Raw genomic sequence first — 20,299 nt, 5'->3', positions numbered from 1 at the left:
ACAATATCAGACCCTACAAACCCCTCTGACCCTCAGCTGTGCCACTCAGTGTCACGGGCCCCGCTGGTGGCCCTCAGTCATGGTTTGATTCCAGCACAAGCCTCTGTCTCAAGGCAACAGTGAAAATAGGAAGAGAGGTGAGTCATTGATTGTGTTAAAGAAGATCAGAGATTACATATGGAACTATATTTTTTCTTCTCCTGATCTAAAAATAACTTTCTGAAAACTTACAAGACAAAATTCGTACTGGTAACCAGCTTAAAGAAAAATGCCTTCAGATTTTATCCCCTCATACATCAGTTATCATAGTTCTGTATATTGGGAGCCAGAAATTCAGAAGGTATTTTGAGATATGACTTCTTATTATTTGATCCCTAAAGAAAATTAACATCACTTGTGTCTGCTTCCTGTTGAGCTTCTAACATGTATAAATTGTGCAGACATGGATGAGCTGGAATACAAACTTGAAGAAGCCAGTATGTATGGTTTGGTAATAATATATTAATATGTTATTACCATATATATCCCTATATATTAATTATAATTACAATATATATAATATATTGTATATAAAAATAATATATATTATATAATATAATTACAAATATTATATATAAATATATATGATATTATATATAATATACATAATATATTATATATAGTTATAGGGTTAGGATTAGGGTTAGTATAAGTATATTATATTATATATATAGATATATCATTGTAGGTATACATATATTATATACATATATATTATAGGTATATTATATGTATGATATTATATATAATATACATAATACATTATATATAGTTATAGGGCTAGGATTAGGGTTAGTATAGGTATATTATATTATATATTTTATTATATATAGTATATATCATTATAGGTATATATATATTATATACATATATAATTATAGGTATATTATAGGTAATATATACCTATATATAATATATACATTATATTATATACCTATATTACATATAATATACCTATATATAACATACCTATAAAAATACATATGTTTATATATTATATATAATATACCTATAATTATATATATATTATATATAATATACCTATAATTATAATATGTATATTATATACAATATTATATGTATTTATATATAATATTTGTAGTTATATATATTATATAATTATATAATATATACATTATTTATATATAATTTATATATATTATATATTATATGGGGCTTCCCTGGTGGCTCAGAGGTTAAAGTATCTGCCAGCAATGTGGGAGACAATTATATAATATTATTCATATATTAATTAATATATTATATTATTATTAATATATATTAAATACATATTATATATAATATAAATAAATATATAAAATATATAATATACCTATAATTGCATATATTATATGAATTATATGTCAATTTATATATTAATATTATATATTCATATATTATTAATATATAATATACCTATAATTAAATGTGATTATATAATATATCAATTATATATATTAATATATAAAAATATGTACATAAATATTATATATAATATAATATTAATATTAAATATATATTTATATATTAATATATATTATAAATTTATTATAACAAATAAATGTTACATATTAAGTATTATTTTAGTATTATCTTATAGTAAATGTATTATAATAAATAAATATTATATATTAATATATTATTAATGTATAATATACCTATATGTTAATTATAATTATATAATAATACATATATTATATGTAAATATGTATATAAATATACTATATATTATTAGTATATACTATATATAATTATATATAATTATATATAGTATATTTATATATAAATATAAAATGTATATACATATATGAATATTTATATTTATATATTAATATTACATTATAATAAACATATTATAGATTTATTATAAACATTACATATTAAATATTTTAATATTATTTTATAATAAATTTATTATAATAAATAAAATAAATATTATATATTGATATATTATATGCCTATATAATTATATATAGCATATTAATTATATATAATACATAGATTATATATACTATACATTATATATTTTATATATAATATACCTATATATTACTTATAATTATATTTACAATTACATATTGTATATATTATTATAAATATATATTATATAAAAGTATATGATTATAATTAATATATATAGCATATATATTAATACATGTGTTAAGTCAGCAAAACCTAACCAATAGCTAGAAGGGTATTTGGCATGATGGCTTGTACTTTGGTCAAGAAGGAGCAGTGAATCCAAGGAGCCTGGGCTCTGTGGTGCACATGCTCGCACGCGCTGTGAGGAAGAAGGATGCACGTACAATGACAAAGTGTATCACGCCAAGTCCAGTTCCTCTGGGAAACCCTCTCACCCCCTGAGAGGTGTATAGTGGGTTGATTGGTATTCCTTCAAAAGATCTGCCCACCATTTTCTGGAACCTGTGAATTGATATTATTTGGGGAAAAAGAAAGGGTCATTCCAGCTGTAAGTATGTTAAATATCTAGGGATACCATCCTGGGTTATTTGCATGGGCCCTAAATCCAGTAAGGAGTATTGCGACCAGCAGCACCCGGGGGAGAGCCCCAGAGGGAAGATGGAAGCGGTGATGTGAGTGGCGCTCCAATCCTGCTGCACGCCAAGGGGCAGCAGAGTCCCCAGAAGCAGGAAAGCAGTCTTCAGAGTGCGGCCCTGCTCATCCCTTGATTCTGGACTTCCGTCCTCTTGCCTGTTGTAAGTCACCCCGTTTGTGGAAATTGGTTACTGTGGTTCCTGGAAACTAATACAAATAACAAAACTGATTGGCAAAATGAATGTCTCTGGATGACTAAGGAACCACCCAGTTCTGTTATGGGAGATCGTGTAAAGATGGGCCACAAGAAGGGGATTTTAACTTTTCATCTGGAAAAGGGCACAGCAGAAATTCAGAGACAAATAAGGATGTAGCTCAATCAGCAGTGATGGGAAGTGTCAACACTTTTTTTTTTTTTTAATTGGAGTATAATTGTTTTGCAATGTGGTGTTAGCTTCTGCTGTACAACAAAGTGAATCAGCCCCACGCAGATATACATCCTCACCCTTGTGGGCTTCCCTGTCACCCACATCCCTGTAGGTCATCACACAGCAGTGAGCCGAGTGCCCTGAACTCTACAGCAGCTTCCCACTAGCGATCTGTTTTATACATGGCAGCATATGTATGTCAAGTCCTCTCTCTCTCTTTGTCCCACGCTTCCCTTCCCACCCTTCTCACCACAACCACACATCCATCCCTTATATCTGCATCTCTATCCCTGCCCTATGAATAGGTTCATCCGTCCCACTTTTCTAGACTCCATATCTATGTGTTAATACATGATATTTATATATCATATGACAGTGTTTCTCTTTCTGACTTACTTCACCCTATATGACAGTCTCTAGGTCCATCCACGTCTCTACAAACGATCCACTTTTTCCCTTTTCATGGGTGAGTGATATTCCATTGTATATATGTATCACATCTTCTTTATCCATTCATATTTCAGTGTATATGATCTTATTTGCAAAACAGAAGTAGAGACCAAAGAAATTGTGAACAAATGTATGGAAACCAAGAGGGAAAAGAGGATAAATTAAAAGATTGGGATTGACATCTATACATTACTGATACTCACGTATAAGATAGATGACTAATGAGAATGTACTGCATAACTCAGGGAACTCTACTCTATAATGGCTTAATGGGAAACTAAGCAGGGAGAGTGGGTGTATGCGTGTGTATAAGTGATTCAGTTTGCTGTACACCTGAAACTAGCACAACATTGTAAATCAGCTATACTCCAATAAAGTTAAAACAACAACAAACAAACAAACAAAACAAGTAGGGACAATTGATCCAATCACTTGGAAACAAAATATTACACTTCCTAGGACCTGTACATTGGAGAGTTCAAAGGAGCAGTTTGGTCACATCTATTTTATTCAGTGTTGAGCAGAAATAATCACTGTGTTGCATTTTTCACGTTCCTGTGGGAATTAATTATGTGTTGCTCCCATGTATTTTGATTTCTGTCACCCCTGTGGACAGAACGTCCTCATTGATACAGGTACCAGGAACACATTTTGCAAGGCAAAAAGCTGAAAGCATCTCTGACAGTTATGTTGTGCCACATTAGACAGCAAATGGCAATCGGGGAGATATTGCTTGGATGACAAAATGCTAGAAATTTCAAATCATGATGGGAGTGAGTGATTCAATATAATCCATAAAGTTGGCACTGTCCCAGAAAACCCAGATGGTGAAGACGAGGCATTAGCAGCTCTTAATTTCTTAGCTTTGGGTAACTGAGATGAGAGAAAAATCAACAATGCATTTGTTTTTACCAAAATATCATTCTAGGAAAAACGAGTGCTATTAATTAAATCTCTAATTAATGGTACTCAGAGTGCTGCGGTCTCTCAATGAGAAAGCACCTGGATTAAACATGGTATACTCACTGCTCAGGGTTTATGGACTCAGAGCATGAGGCTTCAAGGGCTGTAGGATTCAATCCCTGCACTTGGTGGGTGTGGAAACCGAGGCAAAAGACATGTCATCGTAGGGATGGGAGCTTGCAGCCTGAGTGGACCTGGACCACTGAACTCCCATCTGCATCCTTCTGAACCAGCCACGCTCTTCAAGGGCTCTTTCTGACACTGACTTCCCTCTGCAGACAGCAGCGTCCTGGGACACTCCTGTAGCTCGGGTTGCTTATCGCTGGTCTCAGCCTTTTTCCTAGCTTCTTATCAGAGGCAAAGCTTTAATTGCCTCAACACAAAGTCAGTTCTACTTGAAAGACGAGACCGGGTGGGGAACTCCGTTCCTCAGTGTTCTCAGACATCATGAGCGGTCTTCTTGCAGAATCTCCAACTCTAAATCAGTTCTAATGAGGTGGATGAAACTGGAGCCTATTATACAGAGTGAAGTAAGCCAGAAAGAAAAACACCAATACAGTATACTAACGCATATATATGGAATTTAGAAAGATGGTAACAATAACCCTGTGTACGAGACAGCAAAAGAGACACTGATGTATAGAACAGTCTTATGGACTCTGTGAGAGAGGGAGAGGGTGGGAAGATTTGGGAGAATGGCATTGAAACATGTAAAATATCATGTATGAAACGAAAAAAATAAATAAATCATTCCCTTTAATTACCAGCTTTTCTTTCTCTAGAATCACTACCAACATGTAACATAAACATCTTTTGGCCCCCGAAATGCAAACTCTAAACTGAAAAAAAAAAAAAAAAACTTTGCAAAGAAGACTAAATAAAAGCCCATAAATTCTTTTCATACATAACTAATGCCAGGCAGGACCTGAATTTTCAGACACATTGTAGCAGAAAGCCTGGCACATAAGATTTTAAATGGAGAAGATGTTAATTCAAATCTCACCCACTCTCTCTGGGACAATTTGTAGCTCTTGGCTACAGTTTGTGCCAGTAAACCAAGAAATGCTTTTCTCTCGAGCAGGATAACCACATGGAGTGATTAACTCATTTCTCTGTGGGTTCATCAGAAAAAAATGAGGGTGTGGGGGAGAGTATAGCCTTCACACCAGTTTCCATTTTTCTTTCTTTCCTGCAACTCCTAGGGCCATTTACTGCAGAAAGCTTCTGAGGAGTTAATTTCTGGCCTAGGAGTAATACAAAGACTCCCTTTCCTGTCTGTTGATTTACACCATTTTGAAGCCTGGGAATGGCTCTGGCTGTCTTCCAATTATAAACATGCTCGCAGCCAGGGCTGAAACCAGGAGGATGCTCTTCAAGGCGATGAGGTTCCTAATGCAAAGACCTTCGGAATCCTGTTGCTTCCTCAGTGGGGATTTATCAGTGTTCACTGCCAGGGATTCCCTGGTAGCTCAGTTGGTAAAGAATCTGCCTGCAATGCAGGAGACCCCAGTTCAATTCCTGGGTCGGGAACATCCCCTGGAGAAGGGATATGCTACCCACTCCAGTATTCTTGGGCTTCCCTTGTGGGTCAGCTGGTAAAGAATCTGCCAGCAATGTGGGAGGCCTGGGTTCAATCCCTGGGTTGGGAAGATCCCCTGGAGAAGGGAATGGCCACCTGGTCCAGTGTTCTGGCCTGGAGAATTCCACGGACAGTCCATGGAGTTGCAAAGAGTTGGTCACGACTGAGCGACTTTCACTTTCACTGCCAGAGCTAGATGTAGACTCTGCGTCCCAGGGACTGCTCCAGGAATATAGAATTGAGAACCAGAAAAGGTTACCAGAATGTGCTGGATTTCTGGCCCAGATTCAGCCACAATTTATTGGGAAAAATACATCATGGGGATGGGAGACTACATTTCCCCATGAGTAGGACCTCACATTTTCAGCAAGCACGTGGCCCGTGGATGTGGGTGAGGGTGGCTGACCTGGATATTAACTCCCCTGGTTTCATGTCCCCTCAAATTACCCATGAGCTTACATGTCGTCCATAGAAGTCCCAGGTGTTTACATTCTAGAACTTGGGTAATGATTCTACACTCTGACTGCCTACCTAGGACTCATTTATTATTTTTTAAGAAATTTTAAAAAACTTATTTAGTTAATTGGTCATCTGTTTTTGGCTGTGCTGGGTCTCTTGCTGTGTGGGCTTGTCTCTGGTTGCGGCCAGTGCGGGATACCCCCTGGCTGCGTGCAGGCTTCTCTCTGCGGCGGCTCCTCCTGCTGTGGAGCGGGCTCCAGGGCACACAGGCTCAGTACTCGTGGCTCCCGTGCTCTGGAGCGCCCACTCAATGCTTGTGGCCACAGGTTCAGCTGCCCTGCGGTGTGTGCAATCGTCTCAGACCAGGGATCAGACCCGTGGCTCCTGCATCAGCTGGTGGATCCTTTACCACTGAGCAACCTGGGAAGCCCCGTCATTTCCTCTAAACACATGTAATGGGTACCTACTGTGTGCCAGGGCACCCCCACAGCTGATGGCGGTGTTGCCAGTTACTGGCCTGTTGCCTCTGTCCTGCTCATCATCGTCCCCACTGGCATCTAATGGATCTATTTAGCTCCTTCAAATCTGACTGTCGTTTTCCTTCTCAACTCAGCCCACTTCTTTGTTCAGTTAAACCCAGAGGTTTCACTCTCAACTGGAGCCTGAACTCCCCGAAATTAACCAATAGAGCTGTGAAATTTTGGTTATTGTTGTGGTTTAGTCACTAAGTCGTGTCCAACTTTATATGACCCCATGGACTGCAGCACGCCAGGCTTCTCTGTCCGTCACCAACTCTCAGAGCTTTCTCAGACTCGTGCCCATTGAGTCGGTGATGCCATCCGACCATCTCATCCCCTGCTGTCCTCTCCCCCTCCCTTCAGAGTTTCCCAGCATCAGGGACTTTTCCAATGAGTTGGCTCTCTGCCTCAGGTGGCCAAAGTATTGGAGCTTCAGTTTCAGCATCAGTCCTTTCACTGAATATTCAGAGTTGATTTCCTTTAGAAATGACTGGTTTGATCTCTTTGCAGTCCAAGGGACTTATTGGTAAGTCTGTTTGTATAGACAACAGCCAAGGACACTGAACATTCATTTAACTGTGGTAGATCTGAAATTCATTCAGAGTAACTCAGGAATCTCCCTCTCTCCTTTCCTCTAATAAAATAATTATCCATCTTTAACTAGTTTTTAATATATTTTATGAAACTCCCATCACTGCTTATTAGCAGGAAATATAGTAGCATCAGCCGCCACAGCAAAAACAATACATTCTAAGCTTGTTCGTTAAAGGTATATTAGTGTCTTCCAGTTTAAAATACTTTGTTTGGAATAGACTCTGTTTCTTCAGTTTAGGAGTCTTCATTTGTAAATCCTATTTCTTTTTGAAAAACATAGTCTTCCAAGAACGTTTCCTCTCTCTTTTTTCTTTCGTCATCAAAGTGTAGGAGAGACTTTACCCAATTGGTGCCCTGGGCCATGGGGGCCTGGGCTCCCTGTGTTGGACTTGCTGACGGCTTTCGGTTGAGGCTAGCTCAGTGGCCCTGAGGCTGTGTTGACCTTTGACCCCACTGTGACGGATGTCACCTTTGGGTGACGAGGCCGCCTGCACACGTGGCCTGAAGTTCACTGTGCCCGCACCTCCTCCTAACGCCTGGTCCCGACCTCAGCCCCATCAGCCCCTCGTGACTTACGTGCTTCACGTCCCTCTTGCTTTTGAGCGTCCAGTCCTCAGTCTGAGCTGTCAGGAACCTCGCCCTGCACTACTTTGATCCTTCAGTCGGCACATTGATTCTCAGATTTTCAGCTACGTCTCATGTCCTTCCTACAGGCCCGTGGGTGTTTCTGAACCTTCACTAAGTTATGAGCAAGCAGTAGGGAAAGAGGGAAGCGCTGTTTCTGGACCGTGATCCAGACACTTCATAAAAATGCAGTGTGCAACCAGAGCCACTGTTCTATCTATTGCATCATTCTTACCTCATCTAAGCATGCAGAAATTAAATTATTAAGGAATGCCATGAGGAAGTCATTTTTTGAAGTTCTATTCAATTAACTTCACTGAGAAAGATGAGAAGCGTTTGGCTCTGGTCACAGTTCCCTGTGAATGATGCTCTTCCCCGTCCTCACAATGTGTTGGACACAACAGAGAGGAAGCAGAATGCCAGCTTGCTGCTCTTGGACTCTCCTTCGAGCTCCATGGGATTTTTGTTGTGGAGTTTCTACCATCAGAAATCTACTGCCCCTCTAAGCCCATGTTCGGGGTGTTAGGACACTGAGTCCCAGAGAAACCATGACTTTACCCTATTCTTATCTTGTTGACATTTCTTTCTGTAACTAATTGTGTCTTCTCAGAGGCCAGTGGGATTTGTGTTTTTCCTTATTCTGTAACAGGAACTGTGCATCCATCAAATTCTCCCCGTTCTGTAGAGTAAAACTCTGCTCAGACCTCCAAGCTCTGCTCTCGATACGTAAAATGCAATGAGCAAAGTATTTTGTCTTTAAACAAAACCTGGGCTTTTCAAGACTGTTCTCATGCTACAGACTCAAGAAAAAAAAATTAAGTTAAAAAAAATTAAACTTAAAGCTAAACAACAATTTCCTTTTTCTAGGCATCATCTGACTTCCCTCAGACAAGAAGTCTTTAAATCAGAAGCCAGAGGCAACATGATATATGGAGATGGGGGAAAAAATTCATTGTTTAGACATCTCCAAATAGAATGTTCTATAAAGGACAAGGTGCCCAGGGCCTAGCTCAGCACCTGCTGCACAGTAGGCATGCAGCAAATGTGAACTGGGTGAAAGGATAGTTTCATTAGCTTTTATTTGGATTACTCTTGATAGCACACTCTGGCTATCACACAGTTTCTGTGACGTCCACTGCAGAAGGCATGTGAATGAATGAAGTGTGTCTACACTGGACCTGAATAGGGTGTCATCCCATGTTTCCTCAATCCCACCCAAGCCCCTGAGCTTCGGCTGCGTCACCTCACTCCTGATGCAAGAATTCTTCACGTGTGGTACACAAGTTCATCTAAAGCCTCCATGTGGCTCAGCCTGCCTCAGGAACGAGGGCCAGGACTTATCGGGGCCTCCACTGAGGCTGCGTGGGAGGGACCTCAGCCTCTCCATGTCGAGGTCCTCCTGGATTAGCTGCCCAGAGGTTCTGGCTTCCCAGAAAGACCAGGAAACACAACCCCAAAGTGCCTAGGGGTCAAGGCCTTTTACAGATATCTATGTTGAGATGATGATGAGAGTCTATGTGAAAACTCGAATCAACGAGCTTGCAGTTGAGAAGAATTTCAGGCTCTATGAGGGTGGACATAATGGCTGAGTCTAACCCCAATGTTCAGATCTCATCAGGACGTGATTCTGGGGTGGGGGCTGTCTATCTGGACTGCTGTCCCTCATGACCAAAGGCTTACTGCCCTTGTCAAGGTCATACATTATTGAAATATACGATTAACATCTTAAAATCAAGACTTTTTAAAGATGATAAGAGGGCTTGGAGTAAGTAAAGTTTTAGGTGGAAGAGCATATAAGGTAAGGTTCGGTTTCCCTGGTGGCTCAGTGGTAAAGAATCCACCTGCAGTGCAGGAGAAGTGAGTTTGCTCCCTGCTCCAAGAAGATCCCCTGGAGAAGGAAAGGGCAACCCACTCCAGTTCTTGCCTGTAAAACCCCATGGACAGAGGATCCTGGTGGGCTGCAACCCATGGAGTCAGACACAACTTAGCAACTGAACAGCAACAGGGTAAAGGCCGCCTCACACTGCATGTTTGTAAAGTATATACAACAGACCCCGCCAACACACAGCTCACCGCACACTGATGCTGTTAAACGTTAATGCCGTTAGCATGTTAAATTTTTAGTGCATTTCCAGTTAAGAACTGGTGAAAGCCTTAGGGAACTATCTCTGTCCTGCTATTCTTTTCTCGTTCTGGTTTTCAGTCATTCAGTGAGTGTCTTCTAAGCCTGTCTGTTCCCAGGCCCAAGATGTGTGTTTGATTGGTTGCCTTTCTCATCCTAACAGCAGAGACATTTCAGTTTCTTCTTAGCAGTGTCCAAGGTTCGTGTTGATAACCCAGCAGCTTCATTAACTGTATGTGCAGAGCTTTCTCCTTTGATTAATACCTTCTATGCATTTCACTTTGGTTCTGGAACTGAAGGAAGTTTGCGTTTCTAATGTCTGCTTATCTGAAGACTTTCCTCTCTGAGGGTTTTATTATAACTTGTTCTCTCTCTTTGTTCTCAATTCTTGCAACTCTGAAATCTGTCCCTCTGCATTGGAAAACAATGGTAAAAGCACTTTCCAGCAGGATACAACTACAAAAGGGCTTCTGTCAGTCCCCCAGGCATAGAAGTTATTTCTTGATAATTCTTATGTTATTGTCAAATATTTCCGACCTCGTGTATCCATGTAAAGTATTCTTGTTTAACTCTTCTTATGTATAATTATGTAAAATCACTAGAAGAGTAATTTTATTGGTAACAGTTAAAATTCTCTGCAGACAACAGAACTGTAGAGAGGACTACGGACCTTTACAGGAGGAAAATAGAAGTCCCAGGTTTGGGTAGCAAGCCAATGGTTTCATCAGTCAGTTAGGTCAGTCACTCAGTCGTGTCCGACTCTTTGCGACCCCATGGACTGCTGTATGCCAGGCCTCCATGTCCATCACCAACTCCCGGAGTTTACTCAAACTCATGTCCATTGAGTCCATGATGCCATCCAACCATCTCATCCTGTCGTCCCCTTCTTCTCCTGCCTTCAATCTTTCCCAGCATCAGGGTCTTTTCCAATGAGTCAGTTCTTTGCATCAGGTAGCCAAAGCATTGGAGTTTCAGCTTTAGCATCAGTCCTTCCAATGAGTATTCGGGACTGATCTCCTTTGGGATGGACTGGTTGGATCTCCTTGCAGTCCAAGGGACTCTCACGAGTCTTCTCCAACACCACAGTTTGAAAGCATCAATTCTTCAGCACTCAGCTTTCTTTATAGTCCAACTCTCACAAGGGTTTCATACTTACTTGCTAAGAAGATCAAGGTCTGGGCTAAGATAGAATGTCTGGATAGAAAGGACTTTGGTTGCATGGTTTAATCAACACATGTAGTAAAACTGTGATCTCTAGGAACTGAGGCTAAGACTTGGAAGTCAGATGCCTGGTGGAAGATGTAGGGACTTCTGAAGGCCATAGTGACTGAGTTGGTGCTTGTGGACCCCAGGATGGGGAAGAAGTTGAGGGGAGTCTAGAAGAAGACAGTTGCATAAGAGAGTTGACTGAGGAGAGGCCAAAGTGATAATTAAAAATTTAACTCATGTTACCATAAACCCCTTCAAAACCCTTTGGTGTTACCTTGGTACTAAATATAAGCTTCTCAAACTTTAGAAATTAACTGCCATTGAAAATTCCTAGTCTGTGCTGCAGAGATTCTGATGAAGCATTTGTAAGGTCAGGCCTGGAAGTCACTTCTTTATATAATAGCCCAAGTGATTTGCCCACATTTTTACAAACACTGTACATCAGGATAAAGTCCAAATTCCTGACCATAAAAATGAGCGTCCTCTAGATTTTTCAAGGCTATTTAAGCATTTGTTCTTCTTTGTTAAGTCATTTGTAATACCACCGAGGTTGAACCTTTCCCTTTATAAAACATTGCATCCCACAGCATTGTAATAGAGCTTTCAGAAAATAAGAACAGCTTCTCAATTGCACACCTATCCTTTTCTACAAATAGTGAGCAATTTAAAGATAGGAATGAGCACTTGCCTCTGATTTCTCAATGCTCAGCACAGTGCTTAGTTTAGAATAAGCTCTCAAAGTCAGTTCTATTGGAACCTTCCTACACTGTTAGTGGGAATGTAAATGGGTGCAGCCTCTATGAAGAACAGTATGCTGGTTCCTCAAAAACCTAGAAATAGAGCTACCGAATGCTCCTGGGCATTTATCCAGAGGAAACCATAATTCAAAAAAAAACCACACCCCTACTTCCTTCCCTCTCATTGCTTCTCCATCAACAGTGTCTTCCTGCACACTTGTACATGAGGTCCTGGACCCCACCCACCTCACCGAGTTCCACCAGAATGAGGGCTTGTGACTGACCTCACCTCACTCTGGCTCATGGGCATCACAGATAAATCCTTCACCAAGCTGAATGGCACCCAGCTGCACTTCAAGCCAGCCTAATAGCTGACAAGGAGCCCAGCCTGGAGGTGTTCGGCTCCCACCGAGGCCTGAAGGAGCGGATGGAGGCAGGAATGTCCAACTCTCTGCCTGAGATGCTGCTGCCCAGGGCTCCTGGAGAACCTGTGGGTCATTGTCTGGGGCCTCTCCCTGAAGTGCCCAGTGGTGATCAGGTATGGCATTAACACCCTGCAGCTGGTGGACCACAAGTGTGTGATGGTATATAATAATCATCTTAGTTCTGCATGAGAAAGAATTCAAGAGTGTGAGTTATGTTTACAACAATTTGGAGGTGGGTCAGAGAGGATCTTGCTGCGATTTGTGTTGGGGAGTGTTTTGCCTGTGTATTTCTCTGGGGGTTTTGTCATTTCTGACCTTGCATTTGGGTCTTTGGTCCCCTTTGGGTTTATTTTTGTGTGTGGTGTGCTTTTGCGTGTAGCTGTCCAGTTTTCTAGCACCACTTGTTGAGGAGGCTTTCTCTTGTCATATATTCTTGCCTCTTTGTCAGCGGTGGGGTGACCGTGGGTGTTATGTTTATCTCTGGGCTTTCTATCTTGCTATCTTGTTCCATTGATCTATGTTTTTGTTTTTGTGCTGGTGCCATACTGTCTTGATTACTGTGGCTTTGTGATATAATCTGAGGTCTGGGCGCCTGGTTGCTCCAGTTCGTTTTTCTTCTTAGGATTGTTTGGCTGTTCAGGGTCTTTTGTGTTTCCCTGCAGATTGCAGAACTTTTTGTTCTGGTTCTGTGAAAGATGCCATTGGTCATTTGATAGTGATTGAATCTGTAGATAGTATACAGAGTGAAGTAAGTCAGGAAGAGAAAAACAAATATATTAAGGCATATATATGGAATCTAGAAAAATGGTACTGATGAGCCTGTTTTCAGGGTAGGAATAGAGACACAGATATGGAGAATGGACTTGTGGACATAGCATGGGAAGTGAAGAGTGGGATGCACTGAGAGAGCAGCATTGACTTGTATACTCTGCCGTGCCATGCCATGCTAGGTCATTTCAGTCATGTCTGACTCTGTGTAACCCCAAGGACTGTAGCCCTCCAGGCTCCTCTGTCTGTGGCATTCACCAGGCAAGAATATTGGAGTGGGTTGCCATTCCCTCTTCCAGAGGATCTTCTCCACCCAGGGATCAAACTCACGTCTTTATGTCTTCTGCATTGGCAGGCGGGTTCTTTACCAATAGCATCATGTCACTTCAGTTCAGTTCAGTTACTCAGTCATGTCCGACTCTTTGTGACCCCATGGACTGCAGCACGCCAGGCCTCCCTGTCCATCACCAACTCCAAGAGTTTACTCAAACTCATGTCCGTTGAATCAGTGATGCCATCCAACCATCTCATCCTCTGTTGTCCCCTTCTCCTCCTGCCTTCAGTCTTTCCCAGCATCAGGGTCTTTTCCAATGAGTCAGTTCTTCGCATCAGGTGTCTGAAGTATTGGAGTTTCAGTTTCAGCATCAGTTCTTCTAATGAATATTCAGGATGGATCTCTTTTAGGATGGACTGGTTGGATCCCTTGCAGTACAAGGGACTCTCAAGAGCCTTCTCCAACACCACAGTTCAAAAGCATCAATTCTTCGGTGCTCAGCTTTCTTTATAGTCCAACTCACATCCATACATGACTACTAAAAAAAACATAGCCTTGACTAGATGGACCTTTGTTGGTAAAGTAATGTCTGCTTTTTAATAAAAAGCTATCTAGGTTGGTCATAAGTTTCCTTCCAAGGAGTAAGCATCTTTTAATTTCATGGTTGCAGTCACTATCTGCAGTGATTTTGGAGCCCCCCAAAATAAGTCAACTACTGTTTCCCCATCTATTTCCCATGACGTGATGGGACCAGATGCCATGATCTTAGTTTCCTGAATGTTGAGCTTTAAGCCAATTTTTTCACTCTCCTCTTTCACTTTCATCAAGAGGCTCTTTAGTTCCTCTTCACTTTCTGCCATGAGGGTGGTGTTATCTGCATATCTGAGGTTATTGATATTTCTCCCGGAAAACTTGATTCCAGCTTGTGCTTCATCCAGCCCAGCATTTCTTATGATGTACTCTGCATATAAGTTAAATAAGCAGGGTGACAATATACAGCCTTGATGTACTCCTTTTCCTATTTGGAACCAGTCTGTTGTTCCATGTCCAGTTCTAACTGTTGCTTCCTGACCTGCATACAGGTTTCTCAAGAGGTGGTTCAGGTGGTCTGGTATTCGCACCTCTTTCAGAATTTCCACAGTAGGTGTTTTTATTAAGTGGTGTGTGCATTCAAATGCAGTTGCAAACCAAAGAAATATGATCGCTGGCCCCATGGACCCCAACCATCACAGCAACTATGGCAACAACCGTTGCTGAAATTGGCTTATTGAATGTACACTGAATTTAAAATTATACAAATAGAAAATGGCTTTATTTTCCTCCCATAAGGCATTCAAATGCACTTTATTATATCCTACTTCTGTGTGTGTGTGCGTACACACACACACACACACACACACACACACACACACACACACACGTTGCCATGACAACAGAGAAGTGGGATCACCCATCGGGACCTGGGGTGAGGTTATCAGTGATGCCTGATCTGACGCTTGAAGGTTACTAAGGAGAGCAGGTATGAGGAGGCATTGGCAGCATAAAAAGGCAGACCAAAGGACTGAACTGTGACACAGCAGCTTTACGAATGGATGCATGAGTTATTATTATTATTATTACTATTGTCTAAGGAAGAAAAAGGGAAAGTACCATGAAATTCTAGAGTTGGAAGAGATCCTGGAGTTCATTTAGTGTAATTTTCCCAGCCACTTCAAGACTTCTCACTCCGAGTCCTAGCACACCACTCCACGTAGCACGCTCCGCGCAGCTTCTCAACGCGCATGAAGGTCACTGACATTCTAAAAGCCAAATATGAAAGCAGGAACTCCAGTCCCAGAATATATTGTTCAGGACAGTGCTTTCCTCTTTTTGGATTCCCCATGGTGCACAGAACTTTCCTTGAGGCAAAGTAAGTATTCACTCTATGGGAGCCTACTTAAGACAGGTGCCCTGGGAGCAGTTCAGTACATTGTGAAAGCAATCATTTCAGTGACTCTGTGGCATTCCAGCCTTGCTCTATTTTTCCGACAATTACTCTTACTGTAGGACTAACTGAATGCACAAGTGAGTTTAGTGATCAAGACCCTCTACAGTTTGTATGATGTGAAGAAAACCCACAGACTTCTTGTAGAGGCCGAATGTATAGTGGCTGGCTTATAGTGGAAATTACTCAACCACCCTTAATCTGGGTAACTGATAAGCCTAAAGCAGGTAAGTGTTCAACATACAAGACACAACTAGCAAATTATAAAAAAAAAAAAATCTCATTTTACATACACTGAAATGCTGCTAAGTAGCTTAGACGTATGGAAGTTTTAGAGTTATTTTGGCCTTTATAACCTATTTATTTCAATTCTTTTTTTTATTACTGCTGAGGCAATTATAGCTTAGAACATTTTATTCTTCCCTGAAGTTGGCCTAAAAGTCAGTTCACTTCATTAATTTTAGCGGGTAGGTCTAGTTACAGCACAGATTTTTTTGTCAGTGCTTTTATACATGTAGAATAATCCATTGTCCTTTATTAAAACAACAGAGAAAAGAAAAGAATAAGTTTTGAAGGGCTCATGTTATCTTCTTCTGGAGTATTTGCCTATAAAATATGTATGTTCTATGCAATAAACTTAATTGTTTTAATTCACACTTTATGTTTCACATTAAGAGGACATAGGTGTTTTGAGAATGGTACTAACATTTTTAACGAGAGATTAAGAAATAATAGAATCGTTACAATTATCATAAACCTTTCTTAAGCAGTGTAGAGCTATTTTCATTTTTGTTGCCACATGAATCCATCCCTCAAACTCAATGAAGTATGGAACTACCACATATGTTTAAAAATAATATCCTGAACATAAGAAAATTTATTACAAGTGAGAGATTAAAGGAAAGTTTTAAGCTACATATAGTTGTTCATTCAGTCAGCATTTATTGAATGCCCAGTATGTGACAGTTTGATTCTTATTTGTATAAAATATACAAATATCTCTGCTCTCATGGAAATATAAACTTTAATGTAGATCTAACCTTACATTACTGTCCTTTATCGAGCCCAGATGGGCTCGATAAAGGACAGAAATGGTATGGACCTAACAGAAGCAGAGGATATTAAGAAGAGGTGGCAAGAATACACAGAAGAACTGTACAAAAAAGATCTTCACGACCCAGATAATCATGATGGTGTGATCACTGACCTAGAGCCAGACATCCTGGAATGTGAAGTCAAGTGGGCCTTAGGAAGCATCACTACAAACAAAGCTAGTGGAGGTGATGGAATTCCAGTGGAGCTATTTCAAATCCTGAAAGATGATGCCATGAAAGTGCTGCATTCAATATGCCAGCAAATTTAGAAAACTCAGCAGTGGCCACAGGACTGGAAAAGGTCAGTTTTCATTCCAATCCCAAAGAAAGGCAATGCCAAAGAATGCTCAAACTACCGCACAATTGCACTCATCTCACATGCTAGTAAAGTAATGCTCAAAATTCTTCAAGCCAGGCTTCAGCAATATGTGAACCGCAAACTTCCTGATGTTCAAGCTAGTTTTAGAAAAGGCAGAGGAAGCAGAGATCAAATTGCCAACATCCACTGGATCATCGAAAAAGCAAGAGAGTTCCAGAAAAACATCTATTTCTGCTGTATTGACTATACCAAAGCCTTTGACTGTGTGGATCACAATAAACTGTGGGAAATTCTTCAAGAAATGGGAATAGCAGACCACCTGACCTGCCTCTTGAGAAATCTGTATGCAGGTCAGGAAGCAATAGTTAGAACTGGACATGGAACAACAGACTGGTTCCAAATAGGAAAAGGAGTTTGTCAAGGCTGTATATTGTCACCCTGCTTATTTAACTTATATGCAGAGTACATCATGAGAAACGCTGGACTGGAAGAAGCACAAGCTGGAATCAAGATTGCTGGGAGAAATATCAATAACCTCAGATATGCGGATGACACCACCCTATGGCAGAAAGTGAAGAGGAACTAAAGAGCCTCTTGATGAAAGTGAAAGTGGAGAGGGAAAAAGTTGGCTTAAAGCTCAACATTCAGAAAACAAAGATCATGGCATCTGGTCCCATCACTTCATGGGAAATAGATGGGGAAACAGTAGAAACAGTGTCAGACTTTATTTTTCTGGGCTCCAAAATCACTGCAGATGGTGACTGCAGCCATGAAATTAAAAGACGCTTACTCCTTGGAAGGAAAGTTATGACCAACCTAGATAGAATATTCAAAAGCAGAGACATTACTTTGCCAACAAAGGTCTGTCTAGTCAAGGCTATGGTTTTTCCTGTGGTCATGTATGGGTGTGAGAGTTGGAGTGTGAAGAAGGCTGAGCGCTGAAGAATTGATGCCTTTGAACTGTGGTGTTGGAGAAGACTCTTGAGAGTCCCTTGGACTGCAAGGAGATCCAACTAGTCCATTCTGAAGGAGATCAGCCCTGGGATTTCTTTGGAAGGAATGATGCTGAAGCTGAAACTCCAGTACTTTGGCCACCTCATGCGAAGAGTTGACTCATTGGAAAAGACTCTGGTGCTGGGAGGGATTGGGGGCAGGAGGAGAAGGGGACAACAGAGGATGAGATGGCTGGATGGCATCACTGACTGGATGGACGTGAGTCTCAGTGAACTCCAGGAATTGGTGATGGACAGGGAGGCCTGGCGTGCTGCGATTCATGGGGTCACGAATAGTCGGACATGACTGAGCGACTGAACTGAACTGACTGAACCATTACATTAGTATAATATTTAATCCACTTAGTTACATATGCCCATTTAGTATTACATCCATTAATAGTAATTTTGACTATTCTATTTTCCAATTTCATGTTTCAAAAACAATTGTAGCCCAACATTTACATGCAATTTTAAAAATTAAAAAATTATGACATTTATCTAGCATATAAGAATATGGTTTTTATATGTTTTTACTTTCTCATGATTTATGTATTTTATAACTGGAAGTTTGGATTTCTTAAGCTCATCAACCATTTCACCCATCCACCTTCATCCTCAGCAACCACCATTCTGTTCTCTGTATCTATGATTTTGGTTTTATTTTGTTTTGCTCTTTTGTCCTGATTTTTAGATTCTACATGTAAGTGAAATAATATGGCATTTGTCTTTCTCTTACATTTTGCTTAGCATAATTCCCTTTGTGTGAGTGTGTGCTAAGTAACTTCTGTCATGTCCGACTCTTCGCGACCCTATGGACTATAGCCCACCAGGCTTCTCTGATCATGGGATTCTCCAGACAAGATACTGAAGGGGGTTGCCATGTCCTCCTCCAGGGGATCTTCCCAACCCAGGGATTGAACCCAGGTCTCCTATGGCTCCTGTGTTGCAGGAGGATTCTTTACTGCTGAGCCACTGAAGAAGCCCTTAATTCCCTTTAGGTCTACTAATTTAGCTTGGCAAGTTCAGTTCCTTTCAGTTGCTCAGTCGTGTCCAACTCTTTGTGACCCCATGAACTGCAGCATGCCAGGCCTCCCTGTCCATCACCAACTCCCGGAGTCCACCCAAACCCATGTCCATTGAGTCAGTGATGCCATCCAACCATCTCATCCTCTATCATCCCCCTCTCCTCCTGCCCTCAATCTTTCCCAGCATCAGGATCTTTTCAAATGAGTCAGCTCTTCGCATCAGGTGGCCAAAGTATTGGAGTTTCAGCTTTAGCATCAGTCCTTCCAGTGAACACCCAGGACTGATCTCCTTTAGGATGGACTGGTTGGATCTCCTTGCAGTCCAAGGGACTCTCAAGAGTCTTCTCCAACACCACAGTTCAAAAGCATCAATTCTTTGGTGCTCAGCTTTCTTTATAGTCCAACTCTCATCCATACATGACCACTGGAAAAACCATAGCCTTGACTAGATGGACCTTTGTTGGCAAAATAATGTTTCTGCTTTTTAATATGCTGTCTAGGTTGGTCGTAACTTTCCTTCCAAGGATTAAGCATCTTTTAATTTCATGGTTGCAGTCACCATCCGCTTGGCAAAAGTTAGTTCTTTTTTATAACCAAGTAATAATTCCTTGTATATATCTCCTCTTCTTTATCCATCCATCCACTGAGGTTGTCTCCATATTTTGGCAACTGTAAATAATGCTGCAATGAACATGGTCAGGTGCAGATATCTTTTTGAATTAGTGTTTTCATTTTCTTTGGATAAATATCCAGAACTGGAATGGCTGAATCATATGGAAGTTCTATTTTTAATTTTTTGAGGAACTTCCATACTGTTTTCTGTGGTGACTGCACCAATTTACATTCCCACCAGGAGTGTAGGAGGGTTCCCTTTTCTCCATGTTCTGGCCAACATTTGTTATTTGTTCTCTTTTTCATAACAGCTATTCTGATAGGTATGAGGTGACATCTCATTGGGGTTTGATTTGTACTTCCCTTATAATTAATGATGCTAAGCATCTTTTCATGTGCTAGATTCTGGGTGCATGTGGCAGCTTCAGCAAGGGGCCAGGAGGATACTGTGACTCCTTGTGTGTGCTTGCCCCGCTGGGGGTGGGTGAGCGCTACAGCAGCTGGCCATAGCAGGGCAGTGGGTGC

This window comes from Bubalus kerabau, chromosome 2 (genome assembly GCF_029407905.1).
Source record: "Bubalus kerabau isolate K-KA32 ecotype Philippines breed swamp buffalo chromosome 2, PCC_UOA_SB_1v2, whole genome shotgun sequence".
NCBI classification, from domain to species: Eukaryota; Metazoa; Chordata; class Mammalia; order Artiodactyla; family Bovidae; genus Bubalus; species Bubalus kerabau.
The sequence above is the reverse complement of the archived record's forward strand: the minus strand, read 5'-3'. Positions refer to the sequence as shown.